Raw genomic sequence first — 19076 nt, forward strand, 5'->3', positions numbered from 1 at the left:
CCGAGCAGGGTAGCCAATAATGCATAATGGACGGCAACAGAGGACACAGATTTAAATTACACGATTATTAGGCCATAAACACACCATACATTTAAAGCACACGACTTCCCACAAAGAATTCTGGGAACTGTAGTTTGTTAGTTTGTTACTGTGGTGAGTGAACTACAGCTCCCAGGGTTTGTGTGCTAAGGTGGGCATGCTATGAATTAGAGACAAGAAGGGCCAAATAAGAGAGGAAGGATTGCCCTTAAGATAAGACATCTGGACCTGGGAGGGGAATTTGGCTTGAGTTTGGTAGATATGGCAATTGAGAGAGCTTTTCAAATAATATATATTGAAAAACGGAGGGTGGATTAGGATAGTAGAGCTGCGCCTGAAAAAGAACAGACAAATCCATGAAAGCTATAGATGTGTAAGTTCCACCTACACTGCCAGAGGCAATATGTCTCTCAATACCAGTTTCTGTGAATCACAAGTAGGGAGAGTGTTGTTGCATTTAGAGATCTGGTTGGCCACTGTAGTTGCAAGACTCCTGAACTGAGAAGGGGATTGCAGTTAGGGAGCTAAGACAACATCGCTTTCTGTTCCACCCTCCTTTCATCACATGCAGCACTGCTTCCGTTCTGCTGCAGTTAGTCTTCTGTTCCAGTGTTGTCAGCCTCACTATCTTAACTTACGATATTTATGTAATTTGTAATACCTAATAAAGGTTTGGCAAAGTAAGTATGTAAGTAAGTAAGTAAGTATTTATGTAGTTAATTATTCCACTCCATTCATTTCAGTTCCAAGGAAACACAACAAAAATGGGGTGAAATGTCATCAGTTATCAGGGCTTGCCCAAGACATTTTGGCTCCTGAGGTGAATCAACAAAATGGCGCCTATCCCTCTCAGCTAGGGAAGGTGTGAGTGATGATGTACATCAGGAACAAGGAAAGAAGAAAAATCCACATTGTGATCTGCTGCCCATGTGGACCCTGCCGCCCGAGGCGGTCGCCTCACTTTGCCTCCTGTAATTAACAGGGCCGGCCCACCCATATCACTTGCGGACTGTGGATACTGATTTTATTTGCTGGATTAATAATAATAATAATAATAAATTTTTATTTATATCCCGCCCTTCCCAGCCAAAGCTGGGCTCAAAGCGCCTAACAACAAGTAAAAAAGCACAGTGTACATAAAATCACACAGTCAATTAATTAAAATACATTCTAAAATAAATTCAGAATCAAATTAATGGCAACCATTGGGCTAGAGTTCTATGAGGATTACAGAAGGAGAGAGGGGGTCAGACTGTGCCTTGGCCAAAGGCTGGGTGGAACAGCTCCATCTTGCAGGCCCTGCGGAAAGATGTCAAGTCCCACAGGGCCCTAGTCTCTTGTGACAGAGCATTCTACCAGATCGGGGCCACAGCCAAAAAAGCCCTGGCTCTGGTCGAGGCCAGCCTAACTTCCTTGTGGCCCGGGAACTCCAAGATGTTTTTATTTGAGGACCATAAGGTCCTCCGTGGGACATACCAGGAAAGGCGGTCCTATAGGTACGAGGGTCCTAGGCCATATAGGGCTTTAAAGGTTAAAACCAGCACCTTAAACCTGATCCTGTACTCCACCGGGAGCCAGTGCAGCAGGTATAGCACCGGGTGAATGTGATCCCACGGCAAGGACCCCATAAGGAGTTTCGCTGCGGCATTCTGCACCCGCTGGAGTTTCTGGGTAAGTCTTAAGGGCAGCCCCACGTAATTTTTCTTCTGGACATGTTTCCATTTTTGTCAACATTCTCCAACATCCCAAGTTAGAGCAGATGACCCCTGAGGTCCCTCCCTTGGAATAAAATGAGATACAAATAGAAAACATGAGACTTCAGCAGATTCTTCAAGTTCCCCTCCACCCTCCATTATATCTGCATACAAACAGCTATATTGTTCTGGACACACACAGTCGCCATTCTTGCAGTCACAGAAATGCCTCCTTTTGGTTCTTCTCCCCAACCTACAAGGCAGTCAAAGGTAACTATTAAGAGAGAATCTATTTATTTATTTCCCAGCAATATCAGCTAATAAAAGCATCTCGGTCCACAAACATTATTTTTGTGCAGCCTTAATTGAGCCAAGTGGATTTCTTCATTTGGTTGCCCTCTGTGTCGACTTGGTGCCTGCCAAGGATTAGCCTGGAGCAAATTTTGACAGCAATAAGATATCCACCCATAAAATCAAGTGTGCAGCCGCCAATTCTTTAATTTAAATAGCACTAAGTTTTGTGTATATATATATGCGCATGAACAGAAACAATTCAGAAATATTCAGCTTAAAACAGAATATTATTCTCAGTGCTTTATTTCTAGAAAAAATTGTGCTGGTACTGTATACCGCTAAGTGCCACCAGAAAAAAGCACTGGTCTTCCCTATCTCCCAGGCTTGTTGTGAGGACACACTGAGTAAATTAAACCATAAAGCGGCAGCAGCAAAGAAAGGGCACATCGCTTTTAACCTGGCTGGCAGCAGTCCTCTGCTAAGCACAAGTCTCTGGGATTCTCTCGTTTCACATACCTGACCAACTCTTTTTCCTCATAGCACTGACAGGAACATTGGGAAGCCAAGGACGGAAAGGTTTTGCCATCGCTCCCTGAAGCCGTCTGCCAAATGTGACAGATCTTCCCCTAGCTGTGAAGAAGAATGAGAGCTGGAAGAAGAGATTTCATAGGTACGGTTTCTAACTTCTTCTATTAACAGGGCTCTCATGCGGCTGTATGACCAGCACAAGTTCCCACTTTTCTTGGGGTGGGGATATTGCAAATGCTTGGATTTCTGCCCGCTGCCCAATTCTTAAATGCGAACTGTATAACAGTGGCAAGCCCAAAGATGAAAAATAGGATAGCGGGCAATATCTAATTTTAGATCTGATAATAGATTTTATTCAAAAGGAGGATGTGACTGGACAGTACACTGGTGTCTTCCTCTCTTGTGGCAAAAAAGAGAGAGAGAGAGAGAGAGCAGGAAAGTCAGATGGTTATGCTCAGGTCTTATTTTACATAAAAAAACTTTAATTGCTTTATTTTAGACATTTTAGACAACCGCATGCAAGTCAATGGAGCACAGCGCTTTTGCACTGGATTTGGCCAGGGAAAAGGTACAAGGAAATAATTTGATACAGTGGTACCTCAGGTTAAGTACTTAATTCGTTCCGGAGGTCCGTTCTTAACCTGAAACTGTTCTTAACCTGAAGCACCACTTTAGCTAATGGGGCCTCCTGCTGCCGCCGCACCGCCGGAGCACGATTTCTGTTCTCATCCTGAAGCAAAGTTCTTAACCTGAAGCAATATTTCTGGGTTAGTGGAGTCTGTAACCTGAAGCGTATGTAACCCGAGGTACCACTGTACTGCTCTTTGATGAACTGGATGTTTCGTATGGGAGAATTTTTCGGTTGAAAACCTCAACTTCAGCAACCTGCAACATGGATTGAACTCAAATTTTTAGACAAATAAAGCTACACAACCCTATCACAGTCTCACAAACAAGGCCCACTGAGTTGGTAAGAGCATGCAGCTAATAACGCCAAAATTGCAGGTTTGATCCTCATCTGGGACTGCTGCATATTCTTACATTGCAGGAAGTTGGACTAGATGACCCTCAGGTTCCCTTCCAACTCAACAATTCTATGATTCTAGTAATCCTGGGATAAGTGTGTGGAGGCCTAATTTTTTTGCATGGAAGACTGGGCTTTGTTTCTTTTTTATATATATATAAATATTTATTAAAGTTTTCACAGTATTACATAATGAAAAAGAAAAAAGAAAAAATAGAAAATAAAAAACAGTTAAAAATAATTCCATCTTTACATCACTTATCTTTCATTTACTTGTTTCCCGGACCTCCTCATACCTCCCTTTTTTGTATTCCAGTTCAATTATTAGTTCAGCAATTCCTTTCCCTCCTTATTTTCCTGATCTTTAATCTTAATATATTATAACATTAAATATTTACCTATTAAAAATCCAATTTTTCCATATTCTTTTAAACCATTACAGCTAGAAACCACTTAACTTCAATCCAACATCATTCTAACATTCCTTAATTTTGCAATATTTCTGTAAATAGTCTTTAAATTTCCTCCAATCTTCTTCCACCGACTCTTCTCCCTGGTCTCGGATTCTGCCAGTCATTTCCGCCAATTCCATGTAGTCCATCACTTTCATCTGCCATTCTTCCAGAGTGGGTAAGTCTTGTGTCTGTGTTTCAGGAGCAACAGCTGACTCACTAGTGTCCAGTCACAGCTGCAGTAAAATGTTGGCATTCTTGGCTGAGTTTACATTTAAACCTATTCTGAGTGATGCTTAACATCACTTGGGATGAAGGAGTAGGGGAGATGCTCATCAGAGTCATAGATGATAAGAAGCTGACTAGGTTAGATAGTATTATAAAAGACTGAAACGGGAATTAAGGCCATACTGGCAGGTTGGAGACCTGGATCAAAAGTAATGAAATGAATTTCAGGAGATAAAGTTCTGCATTACAGTGGGAAGAATTAGATACACAAACATACGATGGATGGGTATCTGCCTTGATAGCAATGTATGTCATAAATATCTAGACATTCTAGCAGACCACAAGCTGCACACGAGTTACTCTGGTGTCAGAAGCAAACAGGCAGGAGCCACTGCCTCAACAGACAAAGTCAATGTTTGGAGTAGAGTTTTGCAGTGTGATGTGACCAAGACGTAATGCAAGTAAGATGCAGAGTCAAAGCAACGTTTGGGAGCGATATTTTATTTCTGTTTGAATCCAAGACTTTAGTTCAGGGGGGGGGGACAAAACCCTTTTGGGGTGTTGATGCTGTGAACCCCTCCATCACTGGCTCAGATTGTATATATATAAAAATAAACCATATATCATAAAGGTAAAGGTAAAGGACCCCTGGACGGTTAAGTCCAGTCACTGGCGACTATAGGGTTGTGGCGTTCATCTCACTTTCAGGCCGAGGGAGCCGGCGTTTGTCCACAGACAGCTTTTTGGGTCATGTGGCCAACATGACTAAACCGCTTCTGGTGCAACAGCACACCCTGACGGAAACCAGAACGCATGGAAATACCGTTTACCTTCCTGCCACAATGGTACCTATTTATCTACTTGTGCTGGTGTGCTTTCAAGCTTCTAGGTTGGCAGGAGCTGGGACAGAACAACGGGAGCTCACCCCATCATGCAGATTCGAACTGCCGACCTTCCGATTGGCAAGCCCAAGAGGCTATGACACAATCCAAAAGGAAACACAAACCCTGGGAAAGTGCCTGGAACCCCCGAAATTTCACACTGCTCATGTTTCTATCACTCATAAGTGATGTGACACACAGGTGTATTTGCTGCTGAATACAAAACGAATGGCAAGGAGTCACTCATTAGAAATGAGTACCGATGGAATGAAAGGAAGAGAATATAAAAAATTGAAAGTATATATGCTATATAGATAGGCTCAATGGATTAAATAGCAAGCTAATAAAATGGGTGCCCAACTGGATAAAAGCAGGAAAGAAATAAAGGTTATATAGTACTGTTGTGGTGTTAAAAGTGTTAAATTTAGATATATTATGATGGATAGAAAATCATGACAGTGAGTCTCAAAAGCCTGAAGAATGGTTCCGCGTGACAAATTAATGTTAAGCCCCATCATTTTTTGCTCTTTTAAAAGCAGACTTAGTGGAGCACTAGAATAGATATGATACAGTAGGTCAAGATCCTGCACTGGCAGGGGATGCACAGAATGACCTACCGGGTCTTTCTCCCCCTCTAACATTTCATCATTCTATGAAGTTCTAAGCCAAATACTTTTATCACTTTTCGTCTATGTGAGCAGCTGAGCTTCGTGTCACTAGAAGCGAAGGAGTGAAAAATGATTGTGGCTGAACAGTTGCAAAAAAAATAATAAAATCAGAAGTAGCCCATTTTGGTTTGAAACAAAATTTGCTCTTTTATAATTATAAATGCACTCCCAAATACCATGGCTGAAATAAATGAATTGAAAAATGAACACGGAGGACAATGATGAGGAAAGAGAGATAGAAGGGAAATGCTAGGCAAAGCAGGTGTCGAAGGGAATGAAGGACTGAAATTGCACAATAGATGAATATGGACAGACATGAAAAAAGAGATAGGTCTGCCACAAGTATTATGAGGAAGAGGCTTGGTACCTCACGGAGAAAGCTGTTAAGTTGTGGGTGAACATATCAGACGACACAGCGATTCTTCAAACAGCTCTTGTTTATTCACAGACCAGAACTGAACTGAACTAAGGGTTCAGCCAGCCTGCTAATATAGAGCTCTACTACAACGCAACTGTAACCATTTTCTGTAACTATCCAATCACTGAACGTCACTTTCAATCCCCTATTTGCATATGTGGACCTGAGTGAAAACTATCTACAGTATCCCCCTGCTGGCCCAGGGTGAGAACTTTAGTACATAACAAAAGCCAAGGCAGTTAGGACCTGGAAGAACCCACAAAGGTCTCAAATCCACCTGAAGTGCCTTTGGCTCATGGATGTTTCCACCTGCATCTCCTGACAACCCAATCCAAACACATACTAAACCCTACTTTGAACCCCAATTCTCCCCTTTACCAGCCAGGCCTCAAGAACGAAGGTGGCAGCAGATGCAATGAGAAGCCCAGCGTCAGCATGAGATCTCCTCAAGAGAAGATCCAGCTACAAAGAATGATCCAGAAGATGACCAGGAAGAGGAGGAGATGGCATTGAGTTTATAAGCGAGAAGGTGGCAGTGAGGATTTGTGTAAAACATACATTAAAACTGTCAATAAGTTAGAAGTTAATTACAAATTGCTTAACATTGGTCCTGTCATACTGAAAGATCAACTCCTTACAAGTGAGGAAGAGAGATTATGCGGGACTTGTAAAATACCAGTTCCCCAGATCGAAGTGGTCAAATGGGCATATATGCTTAGCCTTCTTATTCATGCACTTTGAAATCAGTAGTGTTTATTATACTATGTTTCGTTCCTCCCTCGTTCCATCAGCCCTGTGGGTTTATCCTTTTTGTGGTTGTCATGCCAATGCTGGGTGATAAATTGTGGCCTACAGAAAGGATCAGGCCTCCATGTGTTCCCTCAGTCATACTTCCAAAAAGCATGCCATGTAAAACCGAGTCCACTTCTCATCCAGCTAATTCACAGGTAGAAATCCAGCAGCTATCCGTAAGTAAAACTTCCCTATCCCCCCCCCCCAGAGCTACAATTCTCAGAATGATTTAACAATCAATCCTTCTTCCCAGGGAAATCTGGGAGCTGTTGCTCTGTGAGGGCAACAGAGGTTTCCAGACACCTCTCAGCACCCTTAAAAAGCTACAGCTCCTCCCATAATACCTTGGGGATGGCAGAATCAGCACTCCGTCTCTCTATCCCTTTCCATTTACCATATTTTTCGCTCTATAGGACACACTTTTCCCCCTCCAAAAATTAAGGGGAAATGTGTGTGCGTCCTATAGAGCGAATGCAGGCTCCTTGGCTTCAGCGATAGCAACGTGAAGCCTCCGAAGCGCAGAGGGAGCTCTCCCTCCATGCTCCGGAGGCTTTGCGTTGCTTTCACTGAAGCCTGGAGAGCGAGAGGGGTCGGGATAGCCGCCTGAAGCCTGCAGAGCACAGTGCGAGTTCCTGCTGCGCTCCGCAAGCTTCAGGTTCCTTTCGCTGAAGCCAGACTCTCCTGGCTTCAGCAGAGAAGGAGAGCTGCTCAGCGTCCTTTCAGCCAAGCCGGAGGAGAAATGGAAGGGGCTCAGTTTCTCCTACCGCTTCGCTGAAGGGGCGCTGAGCAGAGAGAGGGAGAATTTTTTTTCTCTAAAACAAGGTGCGTCCTATGGTCTGGTGCATCCTATAGAGTGAAAAATACGGTAACTTTCCTGTCTTCTTTTAATCCTTTTGTATCATGCTACCCCTGACCCCCTGACCCCTGGCTGTCGCAACTTATGCAAACTCTTCAAAGTGTGGCTTCACAATTCTGCTGGTTATCAATGCCCGGTGAAGAATTATGGAGCAGACCCTCAGGTCATGGTGGGGAGTCAGCCATACTGGAATTGGCATCATTGCCTGACATGGAATGGTGGTTTCAGCATGGCAAGAACCTCTTGACTAGTGCAATCCCCAGCTGCAAAACTGGCTGTGATGGCGCCAATATCATCTAGATGACCTTAACTCTTAAGTTCCTGGGTAACAGAATGAATGTAGCCTTTCCAAAGCGATGTGCAGGCCGTCACAGTGGGATTCCCAGGTCTACATACTAACTCATTTTGCAAGCCGGCAGAGCCTTGAAAATGAAAATAATACTTGGCATCCATTAAAAGAGGTTGGAAACCGCTGAATGAAGTTTCCGTTTCCAATTATGCTAATGAATTTGATAGGGAACCTGTGAATTGTCTGTCGAAGTTTCCCCATCATCACCTCCCCCACAACCTAGCTTGGGTGTCCATGTGCCAATAATAAATCAGGCCTTTTGATTTGAAAAGTGTTGTTTTAATTTCAGAGGCAATTGTACCTGCTGAGATTTAAACTTCCCACCCATTGACCGAAAAGCTCCAGAGCCAATAATTAACTGTGGTACTAGCAATTATCATCTTTGCAAACCACTAGGGGGCAAGATCATCACACTCAGCTCTTTAATTCGAGTAGAACAGTTTTTCAGGCCTCTGGAAGAATTTTTGCATAAAGAATCTACCTTCTTTTTAATACAATTACACAGGCACTGCAGAAGTTCACCAATTACTGGTGCATATTCCAAACCAGTGTCTCTGCAAATATTATTGAAACAAAGCCACTTCAGTCTAAGACCATCTCAAAAAAGAAATAAATCCAATCTATTCTTAAAAATAAATAAATAACACAGCACAAAGCCAGAACCAAAATTCCCACATATTACAGTGTTAATATTTACACTGCTGGAAACAGGACAGAAGCAGTCCTTTAAAGACCTACTTTCTGCTATTGACCATTCTCTATTATTTCTATTTTGGGCCGTAGAGAGGGTTTAAAAAAAATAAACATACAGACAACTTTAGTATAGACCGTGAACTTACCAGATATGGGCCTATTCAAATGATCATCAAATGTATTCCTTTTTTTAAGTAGGCAAATTTCGCTTTGTCAACAAAAAGGGTGCTAGAAACCTGCCACAGAAGATATTGGCTGCTTGCTTTGAATCTATATGTGAAATTTAGAGATGCCTGCAAAACTTGTTCTTCTGAGACCTGGTACAAGTTCTGAAGGCTCATAATGCCTGGACCTCAGTGCAATTCCACATACACACACCCCTTTGTTCCCATTGACCATCCAATCACCCCAAGTCACTTCTCTCCATCCATTTGAATGAACTTTTAAAAATAAAAATCAACACTCCTTGCGCTCCATTCCCCCTTTTCCATACTCTCAGAACTGGCACATCATGCAAGGCTGGGCAGCAGCAGCAGCAGCCTCTTCTGCTTCTCACCCACTCTCCAGCAGCTGCTATGAGCTGCCCATGGGAGGAGACCAGCGGCAGTGGCCATGGAGAGCCAACAGGATGCTTCCTCACTGCTGCCGCCACTTGAGACAAGTGGCGGCTCCTCCTCCTCATCCTCCCTGAGCTTGGTGGTGTCACCGGCAGGGAAAAGAAGGACATTGCGGGGACAGGCGGAGTCCCCCAAAACCCTGGGCGGCCCCCGTGTGGAATAACGACTCAAGACAACGTGCTATGGGATTAAAATTGGCCACAACTTTATTATGTTTCAGATGTGGGTAGAGCTTGGCTCAGGCATTGGGCGTTTATCCCTCCCAGTCCCCCGCCGGAGATCTGGGGAACATCAAGGTTATCCGGGGGGGGGGGTGGACTGGCTCTGTTCAAGCAGAGAGAGCCCGCCCCATTACGCTGCCGTCGGAGGGGAGAGCAATGATGACCTCTAGGCGTACGGTCAAAGCCTCCCCTCAAACAACCCCTTTAATGGGGAACCCTGGTATCGCCACGGCAAAGAGGAAGGGGGCATGGGTCACCACTGCAGCCCCCCCCCCATTCAGGGAAGATGGACTAAAGGATTCCACCTAAGGCCTGATACCGCCAAAGTTGTGACATTTTGCTACGGGAAAGGCAAACCTGCCAATGCAGGGGAATTCCTTTCCGGCCCTTCAACAGCGACCTTAACGTAGCAGCACCCGCAAAAGAAGTCTTAATTGAGGGTGGGTAGGGTGGGAGAAGCTCTGAAGCCAACTGACGATTCCCAGGTAAGACCCTCCCCCTGTTGTGTGGGCAGGTAGTTCCTCCACCTACCTGTCCTGATCACCTTGGCAACGCCTCCCCAGGCAGGATTGGGCAACTGGCTGAGGTAGGCGGAGACCTCCAGGTATCCCACCTGGGGGAAGGCGAAGCCAAGCCTGTGTTAATGGTGCCGCATAGGGTCCAGGGGGCTGCGCGAGAACCACGCAAAGGGTGCCCCCCAATTTAATGTGGGGAGCGGTCATTCCAGGATCAAATAAGAAGCCAGGGTGGCTTTTGTAATTCTGCGACTGTCCCTGGGAAACAAGGCCTATCAGGGTCTTACATCCTGATCTATGAAGCATGACCGACATAACAGAGGGAGAAATTTTCATAGCTGTGTCAGCTAGACAAGCAGAGTTTAAATGCAGTTTTGGGGAATTTGGGGAGGCTAGAGATGGAGAAGGAATTTAATTCAGTTCATACTTGAAGGCTAACCAACCTAATTTGCGCTTTCCTAAACAGTACACAAACTGATACCCAGATATCCTTCAAAATTCAAATTCAAATTCACACTTCCCTGAATTTTGCAATGTAGTTCTCTAGCCAAGTAATATGTATTAAAAATGCATATACTGTAGGAAAGTGTGCTTGATGCTCAAGTGGCCAACCTAAATATAATTAATGCGCACACGCCATACATTTAAAGCACACACTCCCCCAAGAATCTCAGAAACTTTTCCATCTTTGGGGAACTATAATTCCCAGAACCCTTAAACTATAGTTACCAGCATTCTTGGGATGTGTGTTTCAAATGTGCTTCAAAAGCTTGGTGCAGCTGTACAGATTGGTAATAAACCTGACTAGCATAAGACACATATTTAAACTTTGTATTTTACATTTCTTTTCTTTTATTACAGAATAACATGAGGAGAGTCTAAAATAACGAAGTTGCAGCTAATGTCAATGAATTCCAGTGAAGAGACATTGCTTTGCACCAACACAGGATGCGACCATGCTCATTAAAATGTGACAATCAGCCTTGATGTTGTGCCTGATTTCCTGTGATTGTACATGCTTTCGTTACAGTGAAGTCATCGCAGATTCTCTCCGTTATAACCTCATCATGATCTAATGCGCTGCCTTTTTTATCACAGCTATAAAAAAATTCCAATTATATTCATCAAAGGGCAGAAAAAAACTTAAGTATTCAACAGGAAATCACTGTTATCATTTATAAGGCCTTACTTACAAGTAAAGCTGCTGCATTCTGCAAATATCCCAGGTAATGAATCAAATGTGCCTTCTTACGTCGATTTTGAAAACTTTCATATGTCTGCATTTAGATGTTGCTTTGGATAACTGAAAACAATATAGATGTGTCTTTTCTTCTATCCTCCCACCTTTTGTTTCCTTATAAGAAAGATTGCCACTGTTCTGGCTAAAAACTGTGCATAATAACTAACTGGTTACCTAAGACATTTTTAATCTACAGTGCTTCTTGAAAAGAATACAGAGCTAAAGGTGGACACTGGAAAGACAGGAACAGGGAGAATGTCAGATTAGCCCAAACTCTCAGGCCCTTATCACTGAAAGAAAAGTCTGGCAAAGGACATTCAAGGACACTGTTAGAGCTCAAACATGTAATTATATAATTTACCAGAAAAAGCAGGTGCAAAGGGTAAGATTTGGAAACCCCAATCAACATTTTGCTTTTAAGGGAGAAATTTATGCAGTTTAGGAAGGAATATACCATATTTTTTGCTCTATAAGACTCACTTTTTCCCTCCTAAAAAGTAAGGGGAAATGTGTATGAGTCTTATGGAGTGAATGCAGGCTGCACAGCTATCCCAGAAGCCAGAACAGCAAGAGGGATTGCTGCTTTCACTGCGCAGCGATCCCTCTTGCTGTTCTGGCTTCTGAGATTCAGAATATTTTTCTTCTTGTTTTCCTCCTCCAAAAGCTAGGTGTGTCTTGTGGTCTGGTGCATCTTATAGAGCGAAAAATACGGTACTTCATAACATATTTGCAGTTGGAAGATCAATGGTCAGAATATCTAATCAAACTTATTTTATATAAATTACTTTAAAAAATAAATCATATACACATAAGTATACAATTCAGTTTTCCTGATTGTATGTGACTAATTTTTACTCAGAGTAGACCCACTGAAATCAATGAACTCCAGTTAGTCATGACATTAATTTCAAATATCTAACCTTAACAAAAAATGATGGTTCCAATAAATAATAAAATAATTACACTCATTTGCTTCATATAACCAAGAAATTGTTTCGTAAATCTTGTCAGTTTCTTCCGTCAACCATATTCTCCATGAATACATTTCCAACACTGTAAACAACCATTCTCTGGTAGCAGCAATTTTTGGTTGTTGCCAATAAATGACCAAGAACTATACATAAATTAATCAAATTTCCACATCCTTAGTCTTGTCCATTCATTATAGAATGAACAAACATCAAATTTTAACAATCTTTGCTATTTAATTATTTGTGAGGCTTTGAGACCAGTAACTTCAAACTTTTGAGGAATTCCATAGCATGTTATATATATATATCTACACCCACATTGCCAATACCCATACATATACCCGATTCATTCTTCAAGGAGACATATACCATCTAAACAATCTTCTTAAATTGGGTTTCTTTCCATGAAGCCCTAACATAAAAATGCTTATTTGTCTCATATTTTTGCTATGGCCTTTCTCAGATAGCTCTGAGATTTCCTTCCCAAAGCACCTTATTACAGTATCTTTTTTTTTAAAAAAAAAGATATTGCATTTTTGTATCAAACCTGTATTTGTTTACCATCTGGTCGTATTGCCAAAATTGTTTTGTGAAGGGTCAGCAGTGGGAGTCACCATAGTCCCAAATCCCTATCTGATAAGACATCTGATCTGAAAATATTGATCCCATTCATTTATCCTCAGTTGGTATTTTGAAATCAAACTCAATTGTACAATCAAATCCTTAAATCTAACTATTATTCTTTTCCCATTTCTGAAATCCTCTACCCATATTATTTTTGTCAAATGTATCTTTTCTAATAATCAAGACCAACAGTGAGGTATCAGAGTTTATTTCCCCCTTATATTTACCCCATGTTTTCATTCTGCATTTAAAGAGATTTTTACCTGACAGTGTCTAGCCTTAACATCTTTTATATTGTGTGACTGAGTGTGGAGAGCGTATTCATCTCTTGCAAAATATCTTTGATCACCTGACTTCCATGCTTCCAAAGGAAAAGAGGCTATATCCCATACATTTACAGGAGTTTGAAAACAATGGAATTTAGCCTCCTATCTGAGTTCAAGAGTAGTTAGAACAAATGTCAAGTCAAGCTCTACCTCTGATAAGGTACCTAATCCTTAGAAGAATGGTTCCACCTTCATAATGTGTCGGGAGTTGTTGTAGCAAAAACAAAATAAAACATCTCTTCCTTCAGTCCTGCCCAATTGCTCTGCACACAGGTGTTTTTTTTTCCTTTTTCCTTTCCTAAATTGTGAGGAGTGACTTACCCATACGTTTCCATACGTTTCCTCCTCACCTGAGGAGCTTTAGCAATACCACATTTTCCTTTCAAAAACTTGCTTCTCCCACTTTTGCTTATGGGCCTGTCTGCCAACAGGATGTGGGCCCAGCAGCAAATCCTACTTGCTTATGAGGCAGGCTGAGGCCTCAGGCAGTGGAACCCCATCACCAGCTCTGCGAGATCTCACTGGACTCCACCATTGTCACAGCTGCTTCGGGGGTGCCACTACACAACCCAAGTAAGGAAGGCTTCAGGAGCGGGTGCCACCTTCCCATTTCACCTTAGGCTGTAAATGATGCAAACTTTTTGTCTAGAACCTTTTGTCTAGAACCATGGGCTCCTCAGGGAAGGAAAGCCATATTGTGAGAATCGCCTGAATGATTCTATCATCAAGCAAGGAGGCAGGACCATCATCTCCAATGGAAGTAAGACATGCATCCTTCACCAAACCATCTGGTATGGGAGAAGACAGCTAGCCAGCCTTAAATACTACAATCTGTTTCCAATGGCGGAAACAGTAATCTTCATTTGTATCCCAGCATTCTTGTTAAATATTTTTTTAATTAATTTTTCATGAATAACAGTCCAATGAAAGCCACATTAATACGATACCAAATCATAATACAATTAAAATAGCCAATTATCCAATTCTAAATTAAACAATTTTAGATGACTTCCTGTGTTCTGGTATTCAGGGAATGATGTTGTTCTTTCATCCTGCTCCGATCCTCTTAGTTAAGCCAAATACAACAGTTCCGGTCCTAATCCTTTATTTTGACAGCCACTGATACAATGCCTTTAGTTCGTATTTAACTATTCCACATCCATTAATTTGCAAGAAGAGTTTGTTTTCTGAAGATTTCTGTGTGAAATGTTTCTTTTACATTCATCATTATCTTCATGTTGTAATCCATCATCTCCAGCATTTCCCCTTTCACTTTAGAGACTGCAGTTGCCACTGCGCCACAGCTTCACGCCATCTTGCTTATCCCAAACTGAAAAAGATCTGGCGTCTCGCCATAGATCTGGGCAGACTTCCAGCATTATCTTCTTTGATTCCTTTCCCATCTGTTAACAAGATGGTATTTCACCAAAGCCATGATAAGTCAGAGCTAGAGTCCTCTTTAGGTCAGTGCCACAAAACATTACAATGTTTTCACACAGTTCAATTCTTTCAATTAATCCATAAAAATTATGAAGTTCTTGTTAATTTCCTCTTGCAATCCATCAATAATTACATTCCATTAATAATTGCATTCCATTAGTAGTTAATTCTTTCTTCAGGGAAGGCTTGCCAGATCATAAAACAGCATATATAATGTATATAAAGAGAAAACAAAGGTTCCCCTCCCCTTACATACCAATCCAGTTACGGCGAAAATCCTCTCCAGATCGAGACCTTGGCACTCAGTGTCTGATTCATTTAGCAGATTATTTTGTCTCCTTATACCAGAATACGCCTGTTTCTTAAGTCCAAATTCAGATCCATCTTAAAAAACAGAAGTACCTCCACTCATAGTGACTGTGTTGGAGAGTTACCAGTATGTGCAGTGCTATCCACTCAGTGTCCCCTGCCACCCGCATTAGCAAGAGGCAAGTATCAGACAAACTGCGGGTAAAAGCTCATCTCCGCCCAATTGGGGGGGAGGGGGTCTTGCAAGGATAATTACTCTCAAATTATCCTTAATTTGCTGCACGGACAGTCTCTGCTAACATGGAAGCTGCTTTTCACCATGGCGGTGAGCACCGGAAGTGTATCCCAGCATTCTTGCAACTGCAGGGTAGTTTATTGCATACAGAAAGTTTTCAGGTCTCAGAGATCTAATGTTTTAGCACACTCTATTTGCTTTCAAAGAAAATGTAATCCAGTTACCTGTTTTTTGGCATTCTACAATGAAGAGAATAGGAGTTCTTCCAAGAAATCTGTTTGTAAGAATGAGGTGATTAAACTGATGTAACGAGTAGATTCTGCAATTCTGCATTATTATGCCAATTTGTGTGTGTGTTGAGACTGCCTCTCACTTGTGTAGGCCAGGACAGAGCCGTGTCTTGATTGTGCCTTACTACATGATGGCATATGGAAAGGTGCATTTCTGGAAGATGTGGGGCACTAATAAAATTAGGCCTTATACTCCATTGCACTCCGTATTTGAGGCATGATTCTGCTCACACCATTGGCCTGTGGAAGGCAGCTAGGGAGGCTCTGCAGGCATGCAAAATTTCATTTATTCTTCAATCCAATCCTTGGAAACTGTGTCTACAGAGAGCATCCACAATGCCACAGCCGAGCCATGTGTGATCTTAGAGACTAGCAAAGCAAGGCAACACCCTCTCCACAGGTGTCTGCCCCTGGAGAGAACAGAGAGGATGACAGGCTGCGAGAATTTCCAGAAACTGTAGGTCAACAAGAGGAGGTGGCTTGCCATTGATCAAAGCAACGTGCTTTGCACAGGCTCGGTTTGCTTATAACCGACTTGCTTATTTAAAGCATTCATTATTATCTACCTTTTATTAAGTGCCCTTCTTCAAAAGATTTTAAAACAGAAGGTAGCACCATTTAATTTGTAACCCAATTTAAAGTGACAAATTAGCATAACCAAATACAACAAAACAATAACGTAGAGCAGGAATTTTAAAAGAACCTCTGGTGTAGGTCAGAATACAGCAAAACTCCCAAAATGATCTAAAACTTAAAATACATGGGGAAATTGTGTGATCGTCAACTGGCAGCATAAATCATGCCTCCATAGGTTGCTGGACTACAATTCCCATCATTCCTCACCCTTGGCTTTTCTGACTGGGGCTGATGGGAGCTGGAGTTCAGAAACCTCTGGAAGGCCACAGGTTCCCCATCCCTGCTCAGATTTCAGGTGGTGTGCAGCATAAAACAAATAAATAGCAGCTAAAAATATTAAAAAGATTCAAACTTACTCAGATAAAAGCAGCAAACATCTATTAAGACTTTGGGGTGAGTAAAAACGTTTTCGCTCCCCCATCCCCCAGAAGTGGCACACCTTGCCCCCACCAGAGGCGACCCATTAGGTGACTAGAGAAAGATGTGCAACAGCTTGCAACAGAAGTTCTTGCATTTTCAACGTACCTCTCCTCACAGAATAATTTTATACTACTTCATCCTACATTGGCAGAGCTCTGAGTCAAGCTTCAAAACAGGTGTGTTCCCAATACAAAGACACCTGCAGATCAGCAGCAATTGCTATTACCGTTCTCTAGGTCGCCAGAATAGGCTTTGCTCATGCAGCAACTGCACATAGACAGCGGTGCTGCCGCGAAAAGCAAGAGTAAGAAATATTTGCTTGATTTATTAATGTCTTTAGCAGCTACTAAGCACAACTGAGCCTACCCCCCCCCCAAAAAAAAGTACTCTGCATGTTTTATTATTTACCAGGAATAATGATACTCTAATTAGACTACTCTGTGGTAATCTAATTAGTACTCTGCTTATTGCCTACTACAAAATGGATTTCTTGACTGTCTGTCAGCATATTCTATGCATTCCCTATTTGAATAATGGCATTCTCGTTGGGACCAGTAGGGTAGGGGCATTTGACCCAGAATGCTGCTTGCTCCATTTTTTTAAATACCATGTTTTTGAAATGCCAAAAAACTAAAATTGTGGCGAGTTTAATTTCAAAGTCATTTTTGGCCTCCCTTTCAAATGGCATGTGGTAATCCTGCATATCTATTATTTTATTTTATTTTATTTTATTTTCTGCACTGACGGAAAATGTTAATGAAGAGAGCCGCAGTGTACCATCTCACCCAGAGCAATGGAAAACATTAAAATCACTTTGTGAAGAACTGAATAAAACTTTATTTTTATAAATATAGCCCTCGTCGGAGCTCTGTCATTCCACTGTACTTTTGAAATAAGGGCACATGGAAAAATATGGCAGAGAGCCTTTGAGATAGCTAACTAAAGCTACAAAATGAGCACTGCACTGTATTTCCAAGGAACACAGTTCAAAAGTTGTACGATTACTACTAAGGTTGTTTTATTCTTTACCACATTTGGAACAGGAAGTCTGTGTTGTTCTTGAAGAATTCTGAAAAGCAATGTCACAGTCTGATGACCTCTTCTCCTCATTAAAACGTTCCCAAAGACAGCTCTCTGCATGATGTTTTGTAGCTTCAGCAGCCATGAACTAATTTGTACCTCTTATTTTGATCATGCACACTGGTGAAAGCACCAAACAATATTTTTCTTTAAACACAGAGAGGCCTTTCAACAGCTCAGCACGCAATTTCTACCCTCTTTTTAATCTTGGAGCACCTATTTATTTGCTCTTTTCACCACTAAATCTTCTTTGCTCCTTTCTGCCCCCTGTAAAGTCGCTAGTTAAAAATCTTCTGTGTGTGTGTATGTGTGTGTTTCCCCCCCTTCATAGGCTTAAGCCATTAGAGGGTTATTACCATAAAAAGGGAAGGGAAAGAATTAGAGATATCGGAATTTGCATTAGTAAATTTCAATCCAATTAAACTAAAATAATATTTATTTAGGAGCTACCTTTCCGGGACGCGTATCCGTTCTGTAAAGCTGATGGGGCAAAAAGCAGAATAGGTACCCAGTGACGTGACTGATTTGTTCTGAATACTGGATGTTTCAAGATGGTGCCGATAGATAATTAGCATTCATCTGGTTGATTTGTTTATTTTGCATTCCTTCACTCTTTCTGATAGATTCATTATGCAAGCCATCTCCTTCTCCCATCTCAGGCTTTCAGTGCTATGCAAATTGCAAACAAGTCCTGTCAAGGCCTTTGGCGCAGATGGCTTGGAAAGGCAGTCTACGTTGGCTGACATTGAGAGTAACATCTCAAGTTATCAATATTGAACAGATGCCGAGCAAAGTGATTACATGCTGTATTTATTTGTGCCTCATTTCTAATTTTAAAAAATGAATTCTATGGAATTAGACCTTCAATAGTAGTTTCTTATGGAACCCGTCTCCCAATACAAATGTATCTGGAACCTTAGATCTTCATCAGAGGTCATTCTCTAGGTCTCTCCTTTGAGGGAGACATGGAAGAGAGAGCCCTTTCAGTTGTGGCTCCCTGCTTGTAGGGTACTCTCCCCAGTAAGGTCCACCGGGTGCCTCCCCTGACATCTTTTTGATGCCCGGTCAAAGCTTACCTTCTCTCCCACCCCACCAGTCTTTCGATAGACTTTATAGATCACTTTCTGCCCTAACATGGTCACAAAGCAGTTTATGCTTCAATCAATAAAACAACCGTCCATTCATCAAAAAGTGTTGGAAGTTGAGGAACACAAAACAAAGTCCGATAAATAGGAA

General features: G+C 41.9%; 1 protein-coding gene and 1 long non-coding RNA gene across 2 annotated transcripts in view; one reads left to right on the forward strand and one right to left on the reverse strand.

Moving 5' to 3' along the window:
- Positions 1–19076, reverse strand: part of TFEC (transcription factor EC) — a 380439-nt gene that overhangs the window by 344471 nt on the left and 16892 nt on the right. The gene's annotated exons all lie outside the window — the stretch shown is intronic.
- Positions 1905–11249, forward strand: LOC310687953. Its single transcript, XR_014516674.1, has 4 exons — positions 1905–2003; positions 2568–2697; positions 6608–6755; positions 11131–11249. It is a non-coding gene; the product is annotated as an uncharacterized lncRNA (long non-coding RNA).

This window comes from Podarcis liolepis (genome assembly GCF_965112155.1).
Source record: "Podarcis liolepis genome assembly, chromosome: 10".
Classification (NCBI taxonomy): Eukaryota; Metazoa; Chordata; class Lepidosauria; order Squamata; family Lacertidae; genus Podarcis; species Podarcis liolepis.